Consider the following 21,518-nt stretch of genomic DNA (forward strand, 5'->3'; position numbering starts at 1 on the left):
GATAGAGCCAGATAAGCTCTGATTTCATTCCCAGCTCCCGTGACAAAGTTCTGATGCCCTAGGCTACTACGTATTGGTAAAGATTAAGTCTTCAGTGGCTCAGCTTTTCACAGTGAAGATTAATAGCTTGCCCAATAAAGGACGTAGTACATGTTCAAAATAATGTATAAAGTAACTGATAAAAGTTGAATGCTTGCTCAGCATTTTTTTGACTGATTTGGAGATGCTAAGTATTGCTAACTTTGAAAAGCACTAGCTGTGAGGTCAGGTAGGAAAGTATGGAAAATCTTAGAGTGCCATTAGCTTTTAAATCTTTTAAAACCACTATCCAAGCACCTTAATTTGTGATTTAGTCCACTTTTAAATGAAAGCTCCTGTGACTATGACAGTTATCAGAGTAAGAAAGGTTTATGACATTTGATGATATTTGTGGCTAGCATGCATGTTATGCTAGCCATATGTTGTCAGGCATTCAGACTAAGTCTACCAGAATGGGGAATCTGAATTAGAGAACAGCATAAATGACTCTAGGATTATAACATGTAGCTCAGGGTTAGAAGATAAAGACCTGTGTCTTTAGGATGGAAGAGGCATCAGTGCGTATACATAGCTTGATGATGGTCTTTGAGTTGTTTCTGATATGTGTGTGTTTTGAGATACACTTACCACATCTTGTCTTTCCTTACTTTACATATATGCTCACTGCTGTTGCTCGATAAAATATTTGCCTTCACTAAAACAGGAACAAAAATGAACAATTAATTATGTTACTGTACGTTTATTTGGGTTATAAAACAAACCTGGTAGCAGTTTTATCAGAACTATAATTGCTGTGCTTTTCCAGCATTAAAATAAATTAAGAATATTCATATGGGAGGGAGAAAGGCATTAGACACTGAGAAATAGACATTAGACATTATATTCCTTTGATAGCAGTAATCAGGGATGACCACACCTGAAACATTTGGCAATCCCAGTAGCCTGACTGATCTCTTTGATAGGCCTTCAAATACAAAAAACATCCCAAGAACTTCTACAGTAATAATGGTGAATGACTCTTTGTATCAGATAGCAAATAAGGCGGTACATGTTCCTATGCTGAGATACCACTGGAAATGAAAACACTAGAGCCGTTACAGTTTTTAATAATTCCTGTCTTAGATACTTAACTGCTTTGGGGCACAAGCACTGTAGAGAGGTGTTAAGCAGTTCACTTTCAGTTCCTAAAGTGAACTATATTTCTAGGAAGATTATTGTCATCTCACTGGTTTGTTCTGAGAATCTGAGAATTTTCAAAACATTACGCTGCTCTTTCTTATGTTGAATATTAGGTAAGGAGTAAATTGTTCTTGCGAGTAGTTTTATAATGTTCTGCCAAACTAAAACATTGCAATGTATTAAACATTGCATTTACTATTGATAAATACCACAACATATTACAGGTGCCATACAAAACTGAATAAGCCTTTTTGTGGTTTTATCGTGCTTATTGAACTATTTCAATTAAAGCTTAGGAGAATGGAGAATCATCTTCTTTATAAAACTGCTTTCCTTAAGCAGTGCTTTTTTTCCTTCTTCACCATCAAACCATATAATCATACGGTTTCCCCCTCAGTGACAGTAGGCACAATACTGTGACGTTTGGCTTTTGCAATGAAGACAAAAGATAAATCTCAAACAATAGAATAAAGTTAAGATCTACAATTATATGGAGAGGTGGTGAAGCTTTTAATCTGGTGAGTTAGTGCGTAAGTGTTGTATATGTTTATAATTGTAAGTATTTTCTGTTGCTATGAGATGACAGTGTTGCAGATTGTGCTCTCAAATGCCTATTTATGTGTAGGTACAAAATAAAGTTTCTTAAAAACAGGAACTTTGCTGCTAAAGCGCACAGAAAGAAAAATAAAGTGTGAGATTTATGAATTCCAGCAGCAAGACTTATGTCTTATTGCTTATTTCAGCTGCTGGACTTATTCTTCTGTGAAGAAACTGAAATTTAAGAGAAATATCAAATTGTATGTTCTCCTAGTACCAGCAGAAAAAAGATAAATTATACTTTGCAGAGAGTAATGATGCATTAGGAAAAGGCTGTTAAGGGAAGAAAGGACATTAAGCAGTGCTTAGAGGATATAGTCCTATGTTCATTCCATGCCACATGCTTTAGTTCATGTGAAAGGGAAAGGCAGGGCTGTTTTCTGTTTGTATTAACTCAAATCAGTAAGTTGACACTGTTGGTCTCTGTGATGCATGCAAAATATCTGATTAATTATATGGTGCTAACTGCCTCAGTAGGCATCTCTGCAGTAGAACTAAGACTAATTAAGATTATGTCAGGATGAAATGAGATCAGGTTACATACAGAAAGCCATTAAGAATTTGGATATCACTTGTCAGGAAAGTCACCTTTTGCATCTCATGCTGAGAATTATATTTCATCAAAAAAAATCAAGTTTATTCAGTCTTCAGGTCTGTTTCTCCTCTGGCTTTGTGTTACTGTAAGTCAGACATTATTCTGCTGAAGCCAGTGGACCGGAGTAACACTAGTACGAATGTGTGGAGAGGTAGACTTGTGGGTTTCATAGTCTTCTTAATATTGTGTGAAAGTGTGAAGCACTTCTCTTCATTTAATTATAAAATTGGTGTGTTAGATTGCAGTACTGAAGCTTTTGTTTATTTAAATTTCCAGAATGTTTCTTAATTAACATTTCAGTTTATTTTTGTCTGAGAAACACTGTTTTGTACAGATTGTTCACTCCCCATCTGTCAGCACAACACAGGCATTTTGTCCTAAGTTATTTTGATTTATTGTATCTACTGTGCACAAAGACACTGATTTATGTCATGCAGATCATTAAATAGCACCAAGTGATTTCTGCGATGTGCATCAAGTTTTCTTCCTCTTCCGTCAGATCATAGTAGCCATCCTAAAACATCAGCCTTGTAGGGCTGGAAAGGAGCTTTCTTTATGTTTGTTTAATGACAACTTACACAGTGGGACCTCAGTCCAGACAGAGATGCACGTAGGCTTTATGGCATTGCAACCACATAGTTCTAGAGACTTAGAAGTATGAATTCTTCTGTCATTTAGTTTTCATTCAGTTTGTCAGTAGGTATCTAAGGATACTGAAGATCAGGAAGAAAAGTATTTGCTAAATAGGATTATCACTGGCTAATAAATATTTTTTAATGGGTTAACATTGGCAAGGTAAATGGTGAGGCACAATAGTGTGTGTCTAAAGCTCTAGGTTATGTGGCTAAGAAGATTTCAAAGTATCTGCTTTCATTTCCGAAAGTAATTACATCTTTAATCCTTACTGCCACAGAAACACAAAAATACAACCTGAGCATAGCTGATGGGTAAGTACGTCAGAGGGCTGAAAGTTTACTTCCAGAAAATACGACCTGTACCATTCATCTTCACCATGAAACCTTATGGTACCCTGTTGCATAAAGAAATGCCAGGTAAAGAGCCAAAAAAAAAAAAAAAAAAAGGAGAGAAAAAGAAAAAAAGTTGCAATTGTAAGCTTCTTGATGATTATGCATAAGGCATTGAGTTTTCTTAAACTGGGTTCAGTACATGGCAATGAGGACTGATTCAGTGCTGCTGAAGACAAAGAATAACTCTTCTGTTTAGTTCTGCTTTTACAAAATGAGGTTAGTTATCTATTGCTATCAAAGGACAAGTCACTTCTGTGCTGCTTTCCCTGGGGAATGAGAGATTTGAGCTGATAAAAGAAAAGGCCTGTAGAACCAGTCTCATTATATCTCCCACCAAATTAGAGTGATTTTTTTTTGGGGGGGTGGGGGGGTGAAATAGTTGCATTGAAAAAATACTGCTATGTAGAACATTTCATTTTTTGCAAAAGTTTTTGGGTAAGATTAATTTTTGTGGAATCCAGCGAGACTTCGCTTTAATACCTGATGATTCTCAGGGATTTGGGAATGTCATGTGCTGGTACGGCTTTTCTGAGCAGATTGAGTCTCTGCTGTGATGAAAAATGTAATCCAACACAGAATGACTGACTCCTGTTTTTAATCACCTTCCACCAGCAGACAGATGCAAAAGAACTCTTCTTACCACATAGCTGGTTTGTTAAACTCCGTATTGTCTTTCTGCATGTCAGGAACTGTTAGCTTCATTTCTAAAGATCACTCTTCAATAAAGGGGAAAAAAGAATATGGTGGTAGCAGCTACACGAGCTTTAGCAAAACCTGAATTCAGCACCCGCTGAACAGTCAAATGTCAAAAGAATTGATAGCTGAGCTGTTCATTAACATGTTTATTCTTCAGAGCAGGGAAGCTATGTCACTAGCTGCAGAGCTGGTCTGACTCCATTGCATGAAGGAAAATGGATTTAAAAATGACTCATATACAGTTTTCTTAGAATTAAACATGGGATCTTTCACTTTGAAAATGATAATTCTTGTTTGTAAGTATGTTTATACCTCTTGAATTTTTCACAGTTGCATCTTTTGTAAATGTATTTTGCTTGCACTTTCAGAATAGTGAAAGGATTTAAAATCTTGACATTATTTTCTTAAACATCAGTCTGTGGCAAAGAATAATGGAGCATACAAAGCATGTTTGGAAGCCTATAAAACACCATGAGAGGCAAGAGTTACTCCCTTGATTCTTCACCTTGATTCTTTTGAGCTTTTTGGATCATTTGCTGGAGTGTTTTGGACAGCAGCCCAGGATCACATGCATGACATGTAGGCAGTATCAGTTGCTAGCATTTAGACAGCAATGTAGATTGTAGAATCACAGGATGGTTTGCATCAGTAGGGACCTTGAAGGTCATCTAATTCCAACCCCCATGCCATGGACAGGGATGAGCTACCATGTTCTCCTATCCCACTTCTTTGTGCACTGGGAAATGCACAATAAGAAATAAAATCCTGGCAAGACCTCCAGAACTGAGACTTGGCCTCCATATTACAGAAACAGATGTCACCGGTGTCTGTACATTTCCAGAGTAAGTCCCGGTAACTGCCATCCAGAAATTCACTTCTAAGTCACAACCTCAGCAAAAGGCAACTTGCAGCATGGCCACAAAATGTTGCATGTTTTGCATGGCTTTCACTGAGAGGATGCGATGTAGCTTCAGGTTTTCAGGCTCTGGTACAACAGAGAACACACACAGTGTAAAGATCCTTATGGTGGAAAATCCATTATTTAGATTTAAAGAACAATCAAACTCCATTTAGCTATGTGCGGTAAGAGAATTTTCTTTCTTTCAGTATCTGTTTTTTTAAGAATGAGTGATTCTACCATCTCATAATGCCTGGAATTTGTATTTATATTAAATGGAGAACTGTAGATACTGCTTAGCAATGTCTTTATGAAATATAAGTAATTTACCCTGACAAAGAGGCAAATTTTGACATTCTTATTTAGGGCACATTGCTTCATCGCTTTCAGCAGTATAATATATGAACTAAGGCACTATTCAGGAAACACGCCAGAATCTCAGCTGAAATATTCCAGGATTGCTTTGCTGATTGACTTTACTGCCTAAATGTGTTAGGGAATAATCTGAGCCTGAACAGTTAAATCTAGCTTTTTGGTAATGACCTGCCATTTATTTCCTCTGAAACCTGTAAAGTGTCATACAGACTCCCTTTACCTTGGTCTCTGTGGTATACAGATACAGAAAAAAGCTCTTTCACTGATCCTTCCCCAAACAAATGTTGAGACCCTGTGTGGGAGAATGGACGCTGGCTGGTTTTTCGGTGGACTGTGAGCCTTAAGCATTTTTCTCCTGATTTTTCCCATTAGCTGCTATTTGTTGAGCTTACCCCTGGTAATCACTTAAACTGTTTTTCGAGCTTATGAGCAAAAGGAGTGAATCGACTTTGAAAGTCATCCAGCGTGACATGTATCATACTGGCAAAACTAAGTTGCAGCTAGAGACCACCAGCATACAGAGTTCATCCTGGTATTCTGTACTGAAGCTTTGTGCCACTGCAAGTTTTATGTGTACACAGAGAGTTTGGTTTGGTGTTGAGATACCCGGGCAAAATGCCTGAGCATCCCTTGAAGCTGCTGGAACATGCACTACTGTCAGCAGTATTTTCCAACAACAAGTAGAGTAACTGCACATGTGCAGCAAACATGTGTCTTGTTTCATGGAGCCCCTGAGGAAGCATATCAGCCCAGCCATGAAGGAAGGTAGAAACACCAGAGCAAGAGCATGATATAACAGAGCCTTCATACTGCTCATGCAGTGATGCTGTGATGTTGTTCGTTCTCCTATCCACACATAGTGGTATTGGGATAGGGGATTATGGTGGCCTCGCTCATGCTGAGTGTGAATCTGGTTGTGGCTGAGAGAAGGAGCACCAGAATCTGACCTCAGTTTTTGTGAAATCAGCTTGTAATAATATTCAGGGATACAGCATATGTGCTGGGGAAGTCCTGGATAAATAATTTCTGGAATCCCAAAGCAGGATGTGTGTTACACAAGTATCCCTAATGAAAGTAACTGGAACTCTGAGGCATGTGAGCTGAGGCCTGAATATCTTACACAGTAAACAGGAGAACAAACTCGCCCATGCCATAGGGATGAAGTTCACAAGTCTTTGCATTTATAAGCTTATTTGTGTAAATGCATACATTTGAATAGTTAGCTTTTCATGAATGTGTATGCTTTATCAACTCTTGGTATAGCCATAACACATTTAATTTTAGTGTTACTTGTATTAGTAATTTAAGCAGCAGAAGCTTTTGTTCTCTGTTGATTTTGTGTGTGTCAGCAAGGCCTAAATGGCCAGAGTCTCACATTTCCAGATTCCTTGAAACAAAGGTAAAATTCAGGACAGCTTCCAAGTAGAGAAGGAGGGGAGAAGGGCTGAAAAGATACCTGAGAGGGGTTGCTGGCCCTTTTGCTATGAGACAAGGGCAAGGACTTGACACAAAGCCAAGCCTTAGAGGTGAGGAAAGGCTTTGCTTGGAACTAGAGGAGACAAGGTAGAATTTGTTGAACTCAGGGAGGTGCTGGGACTTTTTAGACTAGGAAGGAAGGCGGGGAGAAAGAGTATTGACATGCAGAAGATTGAGCACACTTACATCAAACCTATTTATTAACCCATCTCATCCAACAGATCGATGAGTTTACTTAGAGCTACTTTGAATGTATTATTTTGTATTGATATATATAGTATAGCTTTTAAGACTGGAAGACTTAATTGTCTTTGGCATGTAAATGTTCAGAGCAAGGCAGGCTAGCTTTACCTGGGAACTTGTGCTGATTCTGTTCATGGAAGTGAACTGTCTTGCTTATTGAAGTCTGTGTAAAGGGGATGGTACTTTGAGTAGGACTGAAGAAAGCAGGACTGTTTGGTGATGAACTCAAGATGAAGAAGTTCTGAAGTATGTATCAAAAAGAGACAGATGCATAATGTTGCAATAGTATGTGAACTTTAATACATATTTCAGTGGAGTTGCCTGTTCTGGTTGTCATACATTCTCCAAAGAAAGACATTTTGACATCCTATACCTTAATGCAGTTACAATAGCAGTATTTAGCATTTTTGTATTCTTACAAGTTTGTGTATTTTATCACTCTTCATTGGATCTTGACTCCATGTTTACTCTTCCTATGTATATTTTTCCACCTAGAAATAGTTTATTTTAACCTGATCAAGATATATTATTGATGGCCCATGATATTTTGTGGAACAATGTGTTTCTTACTCAGAGTGAGGGAATAGATTCCCTACATAAACCACAAGAGACTTCACACTCTTGTGAGCGTGATGTGATAGCAAGAAGATCTTCAGTTCAGGCAAATGAGCACCATTCACCAGTGAAAAACTTTTGTGGAGTGAGCACATGGTGTTGTGGCTTAATGGAATGATCCAGGAGTGACTGTAATAGGTACAAGTGGTAAAAAACACCAAACACAAAGGAGATTTCTCCAATGTTTGAGGAATATACAACTAAATTGGAGCTTCTCAACAAGCAGGGAAATCAAAGCTGCTCCTTTCATAGAGTGGCCTCAGACACTCAAAGGCAGGCTCTCAGCTAAGCAACGACATGTTCTTTTCTCACTACCAAAAGAGGGGCTTCGTACGCAGTTTGAATTTCTTTTGATAAAGAAATATATTGCATGATGAATGGTGTCTAAGAATTTAGCTTTGTTAAAGGCACTTTGTGCTTCTGAAATGATTTCCATTTGATGGTCTCAAACAACAATGTATAAAGATCAGCAGCATCTGTGTAGGGCAAACAACAGTTTTCAATCCTGTTTTTCAGATGGAAAATTTGAGGCACTGATCAGGTAACAGCCTGATCTTCATCTACTTACATCTATGGAAATAGTTATTGAGTTCAGAGCACATCGAGCTATGATTTAAGAGACATACAGAATGCCAGACTGGAAGCCAGTGGCTGGGTTACTGGTGAAAAACAGATTTTCATATTCCTGCACAAGATTCACCTTCCCTTAAATTTTACCTTGAATTTCCTTTCTCACATAGAAAAAAACTCGAGCCTTCGAAGAAACTCTTAATGGACTACTAAGAAGCTTTGCATTTAAGGTACTTAGTTAAATTTGGAGTTTGTATGAAAGATATATCAGTTACAGCTTCAATACCTTCCTTCAGGTATGATATCTGGCCCTCTTAGATGTATTTTACTCCTTCAGACTTCACAGTTGACTAAACTAGTTTGACCATAAGCCTTTTGCTTCCCAGAAAATATCAGCTGTCTCAGTATGCATAAAGATGACTCGAATGCTTTGTAGGAAGAAAAATAAACGTGAATGCATTTATGATAAACCCATTCATCCGGCAGGTGAAGTGACCTCATATTGTATTTAGGTTAAGGATTTTTTAAAGGAATTTTCTCTTAAGAAGATAGGTTTTTCTCTGGTTTCTCATGAGACATTTAAAATCACACCTTTTTCTTTTTTTAAAAACTTTCCTCCTTGCAATTCACAGCTTGATAGCACTGTGAGCATGCATTCCAGATGCTATGTAAAACAGTGTACTACTGTAGTACAGTGGAATGAAGGATACCTCCATAAAATGATTAAGTATTAATCTCTATAGGAAAAAAAAGTGAAAAGTTCCTGACATGAATTTTATACTCCGTAACAACGATTATTCACTCCTTCAGCTCTAGATGCATAGCTTTTGCTGGCCAACTCTTTTGCTTTGATTTATGATGCAGAGAAGAATCACTGGGAGAGAAAGGTGACCCAAAGTTTTATTCCTCCTGATCCTGAGCTCATCGTTTTCACAGCCTGTTACTTTGCACTTAAAAATATTTCTGACTTGCCTTGGTTGCTAACAGCCCAAAGAAACAGATCACCAGCCAGTGATTTGCAGAGCATAGCAGCATTCAGTCAGAGCTGTTCTTCAATTTATTAAAGTGATTAAGCACAGAATTTTCATCTCTTGCAATGGCAAACTATCCCCTTTATTGCTGAGTGGTTCTCCTTTGATTTTTAGGGCTTGATTCCTCAGGCACTGCTCTGCAAACTGGGTGTACTATGGAATCTGGATTTGCATGAGAAATAAATCTGTGCACCCTCCAGATGAATGGACTGAGTCTACGGAAGCTGAGGTGTTTCTGCCAGGATAGTAATCATTTAGTGAGCAGTGTGGGTTTATGCATCATGCCTGAAACTGAGCAGTTTTGTAAACCAGACCTGTAGCAATTGGAAGCATGGCTCCACTTCTGTTCTCTGCCCCAGGGCAGTGATCTGTGCTGAGATCGTGAATGTTTGGTAAGCTACGAGCATCGCGGTTCCATGCTGTTATGATAAAACAGCATCAGTCTGAAAAGGTTAGCAGATACCAAGCAGTGGTTGTTAAGGTTTTTTTAGGAGCTTCTAAGGTGGTGTTTGCTTTGGGGATATTTGTGTCAATGCTGATAATAATAATATGCAGTGAATTGCTGGGGCTGTACACACACCAGATATAGGAGGACTGGTGTTATTTCTGCTGTTATTTGCATAAAGTGCTAAACTTTTATAGTGTGGTGATTTTTTTTCCTGCTGTTTATGAAGCTATAATATATGTCTTCAGTCTATTCATGTTCAGGAGAGCAATAATTCATTTTTGATAACACAGATTTTGATAATGTACCCAACTGTACTTGAGAATGGGTTTTTAAAGGAGCATGGCCACACCATACACAGCACTGAACCATACTACCGTAGACCAAAGACAGATCCGAGTTGTATTGTTTGCTATAAACACTTAATATCTCATGAGCATTTAGCTGAAGCTCCTTACCCCTTTGTAAATTAAAAGCCCCTTCCAGCTATTCTAGTATAACCTAATGAAATGTACAAAATATCTACTAAAGTCTTTCTGTTCTCTATATGTGGTATATAAAGCAGTCCCAAAGACTGGCTCTGGTCTGTTCTTAAGCTGTCTAGGTCACAAAGCCGTCGTTAAGAAGACTTTTCCAGAGAAGAAAATACATGACAATGGTATTTAAAGATTTTCTCAGGGTACTTCAGAATATTTTAAGCACCCTGAAGCCATCAGATAAATGTAGTAAATAATGCAGCCAGTTTTAGGTGTCTTTTTAGCAAGGTGGTTTGTGGTGATAACTCATATTATTGCCATCTTTGTAGCAAAGGCTCTGTATGACTGTAAATTTCTACTGTGATCCCCTTGGTGATATAGAAATAATGAATGTAGTCTCAGAATTAACATGGGAAAGCATTTACTAAAACTCTTGGGTGCCTTCTATTCAGTTTGAGAGGTATCATTCATACCCAAGTATGGGTGGTTCTAATGGGAGAATATATCAAATAAACTAAAATGTTGCGTAAAGTTATGATATAAACAGTATATTTCCTCTATTAGATGTAATTTTCAATTGCCATTACATCCTGCTGAGCAATCTAAAATATATGGAAGAATCCATAATTATCACTCATCTTTATGAAATGTCAAAGTCATATACTCCATCAACCTCAATCTATGTGCATTAATTCATGAAGAATTTAATTTGATGAGTTTAAGTCAGAACTGCAGTATAAAAGCCTTTCAGTGCAGTTTAATTATTTCGCCAGCATTATATACACATAACACCATCATGGTCTAGACTGGACTGTGTCACAATCTGCTCCTAAGACTAAAAATTTTGTAAATGTGTTTCTAGATCAAATAATGCTACTTACTGCAATCTTATTTCTTAATGATTTTTCTTTTACCCTACTTAAAAAAGGGGAAATTACAATTTTATGCGAAAATATTGGTCTTCAGTTTGGGTAGTTTAACGTATCTTTTATTAGCAAGACAAGGCTTCATTCTTTAAAAAAAAAAAAAAGTGGGGAAAAAAAAACAGTTGTCTGACATTGACTGAGCAAGATCAAACCTTTGAGCTGACTACAGTGGTGTCAGTAATTGCTCTGTAGATAGAATTGCCTATTGCTTAGTAGTACTAGTGTTATCAATCAGTTGTTTTTGTCCATGAGCTGACAATGATAACCTGAAATTAGATCAAGATTTTATTAACGGAAGAAAATCAGATTATGCCTGGCTGTAGACAAATAATAATGAGTTATATGAACATATAGTTATTGCAATAACATTTTTTGCAGAGATTTCTTGAAAATAACCCCCCAAACCCTCCTGTTTCACTCATTTTTCACACCGTGCTATGTCTCCCTCACCTACACAGCAATGGGCAAGCCTACATGCTCGTAATGACATTGTTACGGTAGCCACAAAGAGGGGGAGAGGTGGCGGGGGGAGATCTGGACTGTTCTGTAAGAGAGGAATTTCAGGGGAGGTATGTGAGGGGGTGAATACAAGGATGCATAAGTTATTGCAGCCTCAAGGCAATGGTAATTTATGCACTGACAGTTCGAGTTTCATGCTATGCTATTTTAGAAAAGCCTTGCAAAGTAACTGCCTCTGTTACATTAGTGTATGTGTTGGTTTTAGAGATATTCCACTTCGTGGAGACAGTTTGAACACAAACATTTGAAACACATTCATCACAGTGTGGTAGTTGTCCTCCTTCAGCAAGAAAAAAAAATAGTAATATAACAAGGATAGTTATTTTGCACATTCTAACATGAATTTGAATGCCCTGAAGGATTTTTCAGGGTTGTTTCATTGCTTATTTGTCAGTTAGTAGATATGTTGATGAAAGTGAAAATTGTGGCTTAAGATGATGCATGTACATTGTATTAGTGTAAATATTATTTAGTTGTCCTTTCTGGCACCATTTTGCTACGCTTAAAGAAAGCAACAAAATGGATGTGAAAGGCATACATTAGAATAATGACCGTTTTGGTTTGCATGTTTTCCTTATGCTACAAATCAGAGAAAAGCCTAGCTGCACACAGGGTCAATAATACCAAGCAGTGCTTCCCTTTCGATATGAACAATATAATAATATTTGTACATTAATGGACCATTTCCTTAAAAGGAAGAATTCAGCCTGGCTGTTTGATGATGAATTCTCATTTAGATAGCAATAATTTCAGTGAGTTTAATAAATATAGTGGAACTATATATCTGGAAGAACAAATAAAGAACAGTGGCTTCAAAAGTGTGAAATGACTAGAATTACACTGAGTTTTCATTAATAATAAATATGAAGCCAAACGCAGTGAGTGTAAGCAGCTGTAGGCCATTACCATTTAGATTTAATTTTAAGTAATCTCTGGATTGATCTTCTTCAAAAACTGGTAGACAATATAAACACATCATCATCGGACTTGTAGTGAATTTTACATGCCAGCCACATCCTTATAACATTTTATTGGGTGTCCCATGAAAATAATGGATAGAAAGCTAATGGGAGCCATGCTGTTATTTGTTCCTAAGTTTTAAGTGCTATTCATTTTGCACAGATAGAATCTTGGTTTACAGGACATTCCTTTGCATTTTTCTGCAGATGATGTTTTTGTGGCTTCAGTGTCCTCCCTCTGACTATAAAGCTGGATTTTGTCAAAGTGCTTTTAAAATTAAAACTTCTACAGTAAGGGATACGGAGTGTTGCTGAAGGTAACTAAGTTGGTTCAGTTGAGTAAAAATCAGAATATGCCTCAGAGCATAGCAAAAGCCATTCACTACATTTTTTTTGAAGTGAAGCATTGCATGTTAGAAACAGGTAAAGGTTTGACCTCACGTATTTTGAAATAGTTTCATTACAGGTTCAGGGGAAACAGCAACAAAATTGTAACACAGACATAAAAACCATGATTATAAAAGAAGATGAAAAATTCTCCAAATTTTTATATTCAAATGTGTTCTTTTTTCCTAATCCCAGACAAGTGATATTTACAACTTCATATAAATAATGCTATTTAAAATGTTTGCTTAAGAGCAATGAGTTAATTGTGTCAATAATGAGAATTTTTATTGTGGGCCACTTTGTAATATTCTGATGGTTATTCTTTACACTTTTATTGAATTCAGATGGTAAAAATCCACCTAGCTGTTGTATTTAATCTGCAGTTGTTACTGGGAATGGGAAGGGGATCTCTTCTGGCCTTGAGTTTCGGCAGCATCTACCATGATGGTGGTTCTTAAGAGCTACTAAAGAAGTCATTGCTGATTATTACGCCAGAATGAAGGCAAAAGGATGGGAACGTTTTGCTTCAAAATTGAGAATTAGTTTCAGTTTTATTACTTTAAATATAAGAGTTACAATATGAAGCATAATGGCCTCAATTGTCATACAGACCACAGAGTCTAGAAGCAATAGAAGCAGAAATTGCTGGGTCACAAGGGAATCTAGTTTTCCATAAACTAATAAAAATAATGTTCTAATAATTTCTATGTGATTCCTCAAGGATTTTTAGGGACATATTTGTTAAAGAAAAGCCGAACACTAGTACATTTTAGTTTTACTTTTCATTAGAAAACTAAAAATTTTAGTTTTTTCCAATTACTGTCCTTTACAGAGTATTCCTTTATGCAGTGTCATAATCTCAATTTACTGTTCACAGTTTTGTCTCGTTTTCTTTCCAGGGCTTTCTACTTTATTCTGTGGTAATATAACAATAGGTTCTTCAACATAGGTAATAACTGTGTATTTTCTCCCCTTCCTGTCAGAAATAAAGCTTCGGAAAAAAATTTTGTTCAAGTCAAGTAGAACCTGGGAAGGAGTGGGAAATGTTCAGCAAAACAAACATTACAAAGTTCATTTGGGGCCACACTGAACAATTTTAGTTTATCTGGAAAATCTGGTTCACATTATTTTGAAAATAACCTTTTGTTTAATCTTTGTTCAAATTTTGAAATGAAAAGTCTGGAAGAATCATTTTAAGAAATATTTTTCTTCATTCTTTCAGTCAAAATAATAAGTTTAGCTTGGCCTGAACTAACTTGTAGCTGTGGTCCTCTCCCCTCCCAAAGCTCTGTAGCTCTATCCTTTCAGTAAATGTACTGCTTATTGAAAAAAAAAAAAATCACCAAATCACCAGCTCTATTACTGAACTAAGGGAGTGGGAATTTCTAACAGGACAGTTCCCTAAACAGTAAATGAAGTTCTGTGCCCATGTGTGTTTCATGCAGTGCATCAAAAAACATTTTTAATTTATTTGAGAATGGCCAATGGCCACACTTTATGGAAAAAAGACTGCAGTAAACACACTGCTTTTAGCCAAAATAAATGCATTAGGACCTTATTTTGGCAATCTTCACATCTCAGTTAAATATTATGATATTCTATGCAAGGATATGATTTTACTGAGACTAGAATTATTTATATACCTGCCTTCATTTGTTATCATCAACACTTAATTTTGTTGTATTAATATTTTTTTTTAATTATGGTTATGAAACTGTAAACATAAGTTTTGTCCTATGCTAAGTTTGCTGAAGAAGCAAAATTAGTATTTAGCAATGATTTTTAAATCATTAAATTACAGATTTACTGCCCTTCTACAGTATATAAAGTTATTTGGCATTCATCAATCATTTGTAGGTATAAATGATTATTATATATAGATACATATTTCCTAAATAAAAAGCATGAAATTATCATTAACGCTTTATGCAAAGACAGATATAACAAAAGTTTTGATTACGATTTTTCAGGTACGGATCAGACTATTTTAAATGTTTATTTTCTGCTCAGTGCAATCTTTTCCATATGACTTTTACATGCTTTTGTGCAGTGTTGATCATATATTATCTTTGTAGAATTCATGAGTATTGTTCATTTAAACAGTAAGTTAGCAAGGTGACTAATAGCATACTATTTTATTGGTGTTTTCTCTTTGCCCCAACTATTAGTTTGTATTTACATAAGGAAAGTTTATCAGGCACAGATGTCTGAACTGCACCTATCATAAGGAGCCTCATCTATTTAAGAGCTAAGTCTGTTCCACCCAGATGCAAGAAAACCCTCAGACAAGAAGCAGTCAGCTTTGCTTAATGTCATATTTCTTGCAGGGTGCTTTCCAGACAGTCGGCCTCATCTCTGTTTTTTTTGTCTTGTCTCTTGGAGATGAATGGTGCCGTGGTACCGCAGGGGTCAGGTGAAGCCATGGTACATAGTTGTGCCTTCTAGAGGTGAGAGTGTTTTTGCAGATGGAGTAGATGAACACAGACAAAATCTTGTGTCGAGACTGTCTCATCTCTTAGCCCTAATGGCATGTATCACTCATTCTCACATCGGGATTGTTGAAGCCCTCACAAATACCATGGTAAAAATTCCATTAAAACTGATGACAGCTTTTCCTTTGTCCTGTTCAGTTTTCAAAGCAAAAATCCCAAGCATCAGAATAGAGGCTCCAAAATCCACTTAGCTAAGTAATAAAAAATTACCTTGCCAGGAAAGCAAGCTGTTCTGTACTCCTTGCAGAGGACACAAAAGTTGGTGTTTCTTCCAGAAACCTGATCACAGAGGAGCACTGCATGCTATTGCATTCTAGCCACTGGGTCAAGAAAGGAGCTACCTGCCACAGTGTTGTAAGGAGAAGTTGTCCCTGTTCCAGGCCTCTGGTCTTTTTAGACATAGTCAAATTGTAAGGTAAAACCAGCTTCTTCCTCTACGGTTTATAGAAGTGTATAGTTTAAGAGGCGAGCCTTTAACTTAGCCTTAAACAGCCTTGAGTTCTGCCAGGGGGGGTTTAGGTTGAATATCAGGGAGAATTTCCCCACAGGAAGCATGATTAGGCATTGGAACAGGCTGCCCAGGGAGTGGTGGAGTCACCATCCCTGGAGGTATTTAAGAGACATATGGATGTGGCACTTTGGGACATGATTTAGCAGTGGATTTGCAGTGTTAGGTGGAGGGTTGGACTTGATGATCTTAAGGGTCTTTTCCAACCTCAGTGATTCTGTGATTGTATTCTAACTTTATGTATTGGAGCTTCATTCTCTAACTGTGCCTGGAAGTTACCCTATGCACCAACTCCACTTGTTTTTCCCATAGGATTGTTGCATTCAGCTGCTAGGAGTTGCTTTGAAAATGCCCAGTGGAGCCTCACCTTCTGTGGGGGAAGCACAGTCAGGGTGCATCAGTTTCACTGTTTAAAACCATTAGATTTGCTGACCATTCAGTATAAAGGCCATCCTGTTTGGAACAGAACAAACCAGCCAGAAAAGTATTATACAGCTTCTGCCCCACCTGGGCCCCAAAACAAAACACTTGAAATAGCCAGTTAGCAATGCATCACTGAGGTCAGTATGTGTATTTCAGATACAGGCACTGTGCTTTTATTTACTACTCAGTGTAGAGGGATGCAGTCTGTACATCCAGCAAAGGAAGGAAGAGCTGGCTTCCACCATGTTCCACCTGGATGTGGAACAACAGCTTTAGCATAGTCTGGGTGCTGCCACATCTGAGCCTTTGTAATCTCTTGCCTTCCTTTGTGCTAGTAGTGGTATTCTGGAACAGTTGGAAGAGAAACCACAACCTGGGTCCTGAGATGCCAAGAAGGAAATTGAAGGCACTCTCTGAAAGACAGCTGCTGCAGAAGCTCCCTGAGTATTGCAAGGCACTCCTGTGGTGCTAGAGGTGGATCCAGTGTGTGTCTGAAGATCAGTGTTGTTGCTCTGAGGAGCTATGTGAAGGATGCAGGAAATGAAGCTTCAGTAGGGAGTGAAACCTTTCTCACATTGTCAATACTCAGTGTTTATTTAAGAGAAAAATCAAAAGATTGTCTGATAGCAAAGAGCTTTCCTGTGCCACACCAGATGTTCAGCTGCATGCAAAATTCCTAGCGAAGCTGATGGGAGGTATGTCTAGTGTATTGGGCATTTCCATGCTGCTTGAATCTCATGTCTGTTGTCCATGTACCTGAAATGCTGAAATCCATGGACCAGAAATGCTCTTTGTGACTTTTTAAAAGATGATCATTGGGATTCAAATTTACCCTTTCTCTCTTTGACCATTATAAAATCAACTGCTTAGAAAGATCTAAGTTACTCCTGATAAGCCTTGACAGCTACATACTGATTTCTTGTTAACAGACATGAGTTTCCACTTTGGTAAGTGCTGCTGGTTCAAATTAGAGTCCTGGTGTTTGAAGACATCTGTCAGGAGGGAGCTAAGAAAGATGAGTTGAAGTTTATAAAGCTGACAAATACAGGTGATGAGGCTTGCCTTCCAGTTTTTTCTATATAACAAAATAAAACATCATTTTGCTTCTTCTTTAATAATGTACTGCAGATGGCTAAGTTAATTTTAACTTTAATTTTAACAAGATAATTTTTAACTTCAAGAGACCAGCCAGTTTATTGCATGTAACATGAAATAATAAGCCACTAGCCCAGTGGAAAAACTGCAGCACATGTGGTGCAAAATCACAGAATTGCCTTGCTGATACGTGTTTAATAGTGTAAGCAGTTTGACATAGTGCTTGATGCCATTCCCTCTGCAGTGAATGGCAAAGCTCCCTGGAACCTGGTGCTGTTGGAGGGGTGTTCAGGATTTGGGATTAAGTGTGATTAGTGATTCCTAAGTGATTCCTTAGGTGATTAGATTCCTAAGTGATTCCTTAGTGATCACTTAGTGATTCCTAAGTGTGCCTCAAAATAAATATTTGTAGGTCTAGACTGTAAATGAGTTCTGTATAGCTGTTGACAGGAAGCGTTGCGAACCACTTTGTGGTCATGACCTGATGAGCAAAAGCATTACATGAAAAATGTTGCAAATTGCTTGCTTTTAAGTTCTGAATGGCATGAGGTCCTGGTTTGTCTTTCGGAATTATATGCTTAGAACCAAACACAGTCTTTCTGTGAACCCTTTTAGGAGCAACACATATAATTTCTCCAGGAACATGGCTGACATATTCAGAAGTAAGAATTCCCACAAAAATTCCAGATGTCTCTAGCTGAAGCATATTTAGGCTTGTGGTCATTGACAGCGTTTTAAATCTCTTTTCTTGTATGGGGAATGGAAAAGAGCTGATCTAGAGAATATATAGTTCATTTATCTCTCTCCCTGCTTCACTCCCAGGGTGTTATTGTTCCAAGATGTAAGAGGGAGAAGAAAATATTCCTGTATGTGGAAAATAAGGTACTGGTGTTACATGTAAGGCAGAGAAACTGGAAAGTCAGGTTGTTTCTCTTCTGCTATTCAGGAATAGATGATGGCATAAATCTAACCCTCTCTGGAGTCCTAAATACAAAGGACATTTGGGAGTGTGCTTAAGTTAGGCTGAAGGTCTGCTGTGGCAGATCCACTAATGCTACATGGTAGGACCATAATCTCAGCTTTGTATCTTTCAGCATGCATTTGTTTTTAATCAACCCTCAGTTCCACATCATCCAAAGTGATAGCAGTGAATCATAATGATGGGGCAAGTAAATGAGCAGAAGACATGAGGTGTAGCAAGGGAGTCAACAACAGTGCTGTTTCTGGTAGACAGGAGTGAAGACACCAACAAGATTTCCATTACCGGCACAGCCAAAAGGGCTATCCAAAGAATAAGGGCAGAGATGCACAGTGTAGACTTTTTTAAATAGGGACAAAATTTTTGCTGCTTTTGTTAATATAATAGCTAAGCTATTAAGCTATTTTGTTAATAATAGCTAAGGCTAACTTGTCTGTACAGCAGCACAGAATGTGATTCATGACCTCTTGATACACTGTAGTTGTATAGCACAGTCATAGTAACCCAGTATTTAAAGAATATGCTTTTAAAATGTTTGCTTTTTTTTTTTTTCCTCAGAAAAAAAGAGTAGAACATTTTCTTGTAAAAAAGAAAGGTGTTGGCTTGATATTTCACTGCAAGGAGAGGGTTAGCTTTGAGAACAGTCAGAGGAGACCAGCTCCCTGGAGTAATCACTACCATTATATTTTGAGCCTGGAACGTCTCCACATTAATAATTAGTCAGGATAGATGGAATTTTTTTATTGAATTCAATACCAGTTGCTCACAGGCGTGACCGACCTGGTTTTTCATTGCTTTTCATACCTGCACAGAGATTATTACAGTGGCACAAAGCGTTAAAATAAATCTTATTTAGTTTACTTGGGGAAAAAATAATGACTAAACATCAAACAACAGGTGCCACCCAACTGAAGGAGGCAGTGGTGGAATGATAAACTTTTGTTTTTAAGCTTTCATCTGTGCAAAACCCTTACAACCTTCCCATTCTGTATATCAGGAACCTCACTTGTTCTGTGAAACCTTTCTCTGCCCGAATGACTACAGTAATGATAAACTGAATGATAAGGACCGTAAGTGTTTGTGCTTCTAGCTCTGTGCACCATTCACTATATAGTTTCTATTTCAGATTAGATAATACAAAACTTTTTGCATGTTTTATCATTGTAGTTTGCTAAGCATGCAATCAGATTTGTGAGGCTTTGGAGTCACAGAAGAGTAGTCATGTATCAGGGTAATGTCAGAACAAATGGAATAGAAGAGTTCTTTTGTTCCACTGAAGATTGGATTGAATATTCAAATAACATATAAACGTTTTAAGTAAGAGTAAACACTTGGCAGTGTAATTGGGTGCGAAGCCCAAAGTAAGTGGAGTACTGAGGCTGACTGATCCCAAGGATGTTTTTGTTGCAGCTTCCTAATTTTACAAAACAACTCTGAGAAAACATTAAGAACAATTTAGTTTCATATTATGAAAATAAGGAGCTTGTAGCTTAGATGCAACCCCTTCCTTTTGTAATATGTATTCTGCCACTCTGCAACCACTGATAGTCTTTCTCAGATATGTGCTCAACCCTTTTAGTCAGGTAGTGCTTATCTGTGCACTTGTTGAACGTGTTGCAATGAAATAACTAAATAGTGTATTCTGTAGAGTTCTGTGTCACTTTTTAAGCAGGCCACAATGTACGTATTCTACGCATATCCTATTTTCATAAATTATTTACAAAGGCACATAGGACAGGTCTTTCAGAGGTATTTAGGGTTTCAGCATAAATGTAGGCACATTGTGAAAAGTACCTTAAGCACCAACATGCCTTAAAGTTAAATCATCAGAGTGCAGATACCCTGCCTGTTCAGATGCTTCAGCAACTGCATCTTAATTGCCTGAAAAATCTACTCCTACCATCCTACCCGAGTCACTTTTGAAATGAAAGGCAGATACCTGTGAAAATGTTACCTACATTGCACTGTGACATGAACCCTTTTCTGAAAGGATCACAGGCAAAAGCATGATTTTTTTTTTCACATACCAAATTGTTTCCATTTCTAGGTTATGTAAGTCTTAACCATTTACCATGGGCACACGGTGAATGAAACACTTGTAACCTTTTATTGATACTGTTCCATGTTCATGGTGATGCAGTAGTGTACATTTATGCTAAGATGGGGACAAATTTTGAGGCTATATGCCTGTCTATTGACACGTCCTTTATATGCAGAATCAGTTTTGTCTAAGGTGGGTTGATATGGTAAGGTTGAGCTTTTGTTGAAATTGCCTTTGAAGCCATATGTTGTTCCCTGAGTTCTGTTTCTCTATGAAGCCCATCAGATTAGTCTTTCTAAACCATCAATTATCAGAGCAATAAGTTAGGCAAACTCTGTCCATGCCTAGCTAATGTTACCTTTTTTTTTTTTCTTTTTTGATAGTTCAAAATTGTGTTATGCCTTCCTGTGCAAATTCTATTTGTGGAGCATAAAAATGAAGGGGATGGCACCACAGGGAAAAGAAAATATCCAATCCCTGAGCATAATGTCTTGGAAGGAGGTATGCTGTGATCACAAACTAGAAAATCTGGATCTGAAACCCAGCCCTTGTTAAAGTGTGGAGCCGACCCCAAGAATATTCTCCCTCTCCTTCCTTCCCCAAGTGAGCACATCAAAACTTGAAAAAATGGAGGCAGAGCTAAAGTTTTGAATCACATTCCTGTCTTCCTTTAGTGAATATCTATGCTGGAATGTTCACACATTTCCATGTATTCCAGCATAATATTTCATCTAAGTTGCCTCCGTGAGCTAAGTTAGGAATAGCATACGCAGTAACTGCCCACAGATACTTAAATCTGTGTTTTCCCCCATCTAAGCATACTGACTACAACCTCTGTATTTGGAAGTGGCAAAATACAAAGCAGCAGCCAAAAAATAATCTGTGTGTTAGCAGAGAAGGGATGGCTAATGCTAAAATCATTAATG

General features: G+C 37.6%; 1 protein-coding gene across 3 annotated transcripts in view; it reads left to right on the forward strand.

Annotated features, from left to right (window-relative positions):
- GRIA3 (glutamate ionotropic receptor AMPA type subunit 3) overlaps nucleotides 1-21,518 on the forward strand; it is a 154,704-nt gene that overhangs the window by 45,802 nt on the left and 87,384 nt on the right. The window lies entirely within an intron of this gene.

This window comes from Cygnus atratus, chromosome 13, assembly GCF_013377495.2.
Source record: "Cygnus atratus isolate AKBS03 ecotype Queensland, Australia chromosome 13, CAtr_DNAZoo_HiC_assembly, whole genome shotgun sequence".
NCBI classification, from domain to species: domain Eukaryota; kingdom Metazoa; phylum Chordata; class Aves; order Anseriformes; family Anatidae; genus Cygnus; species Cygnus atratus.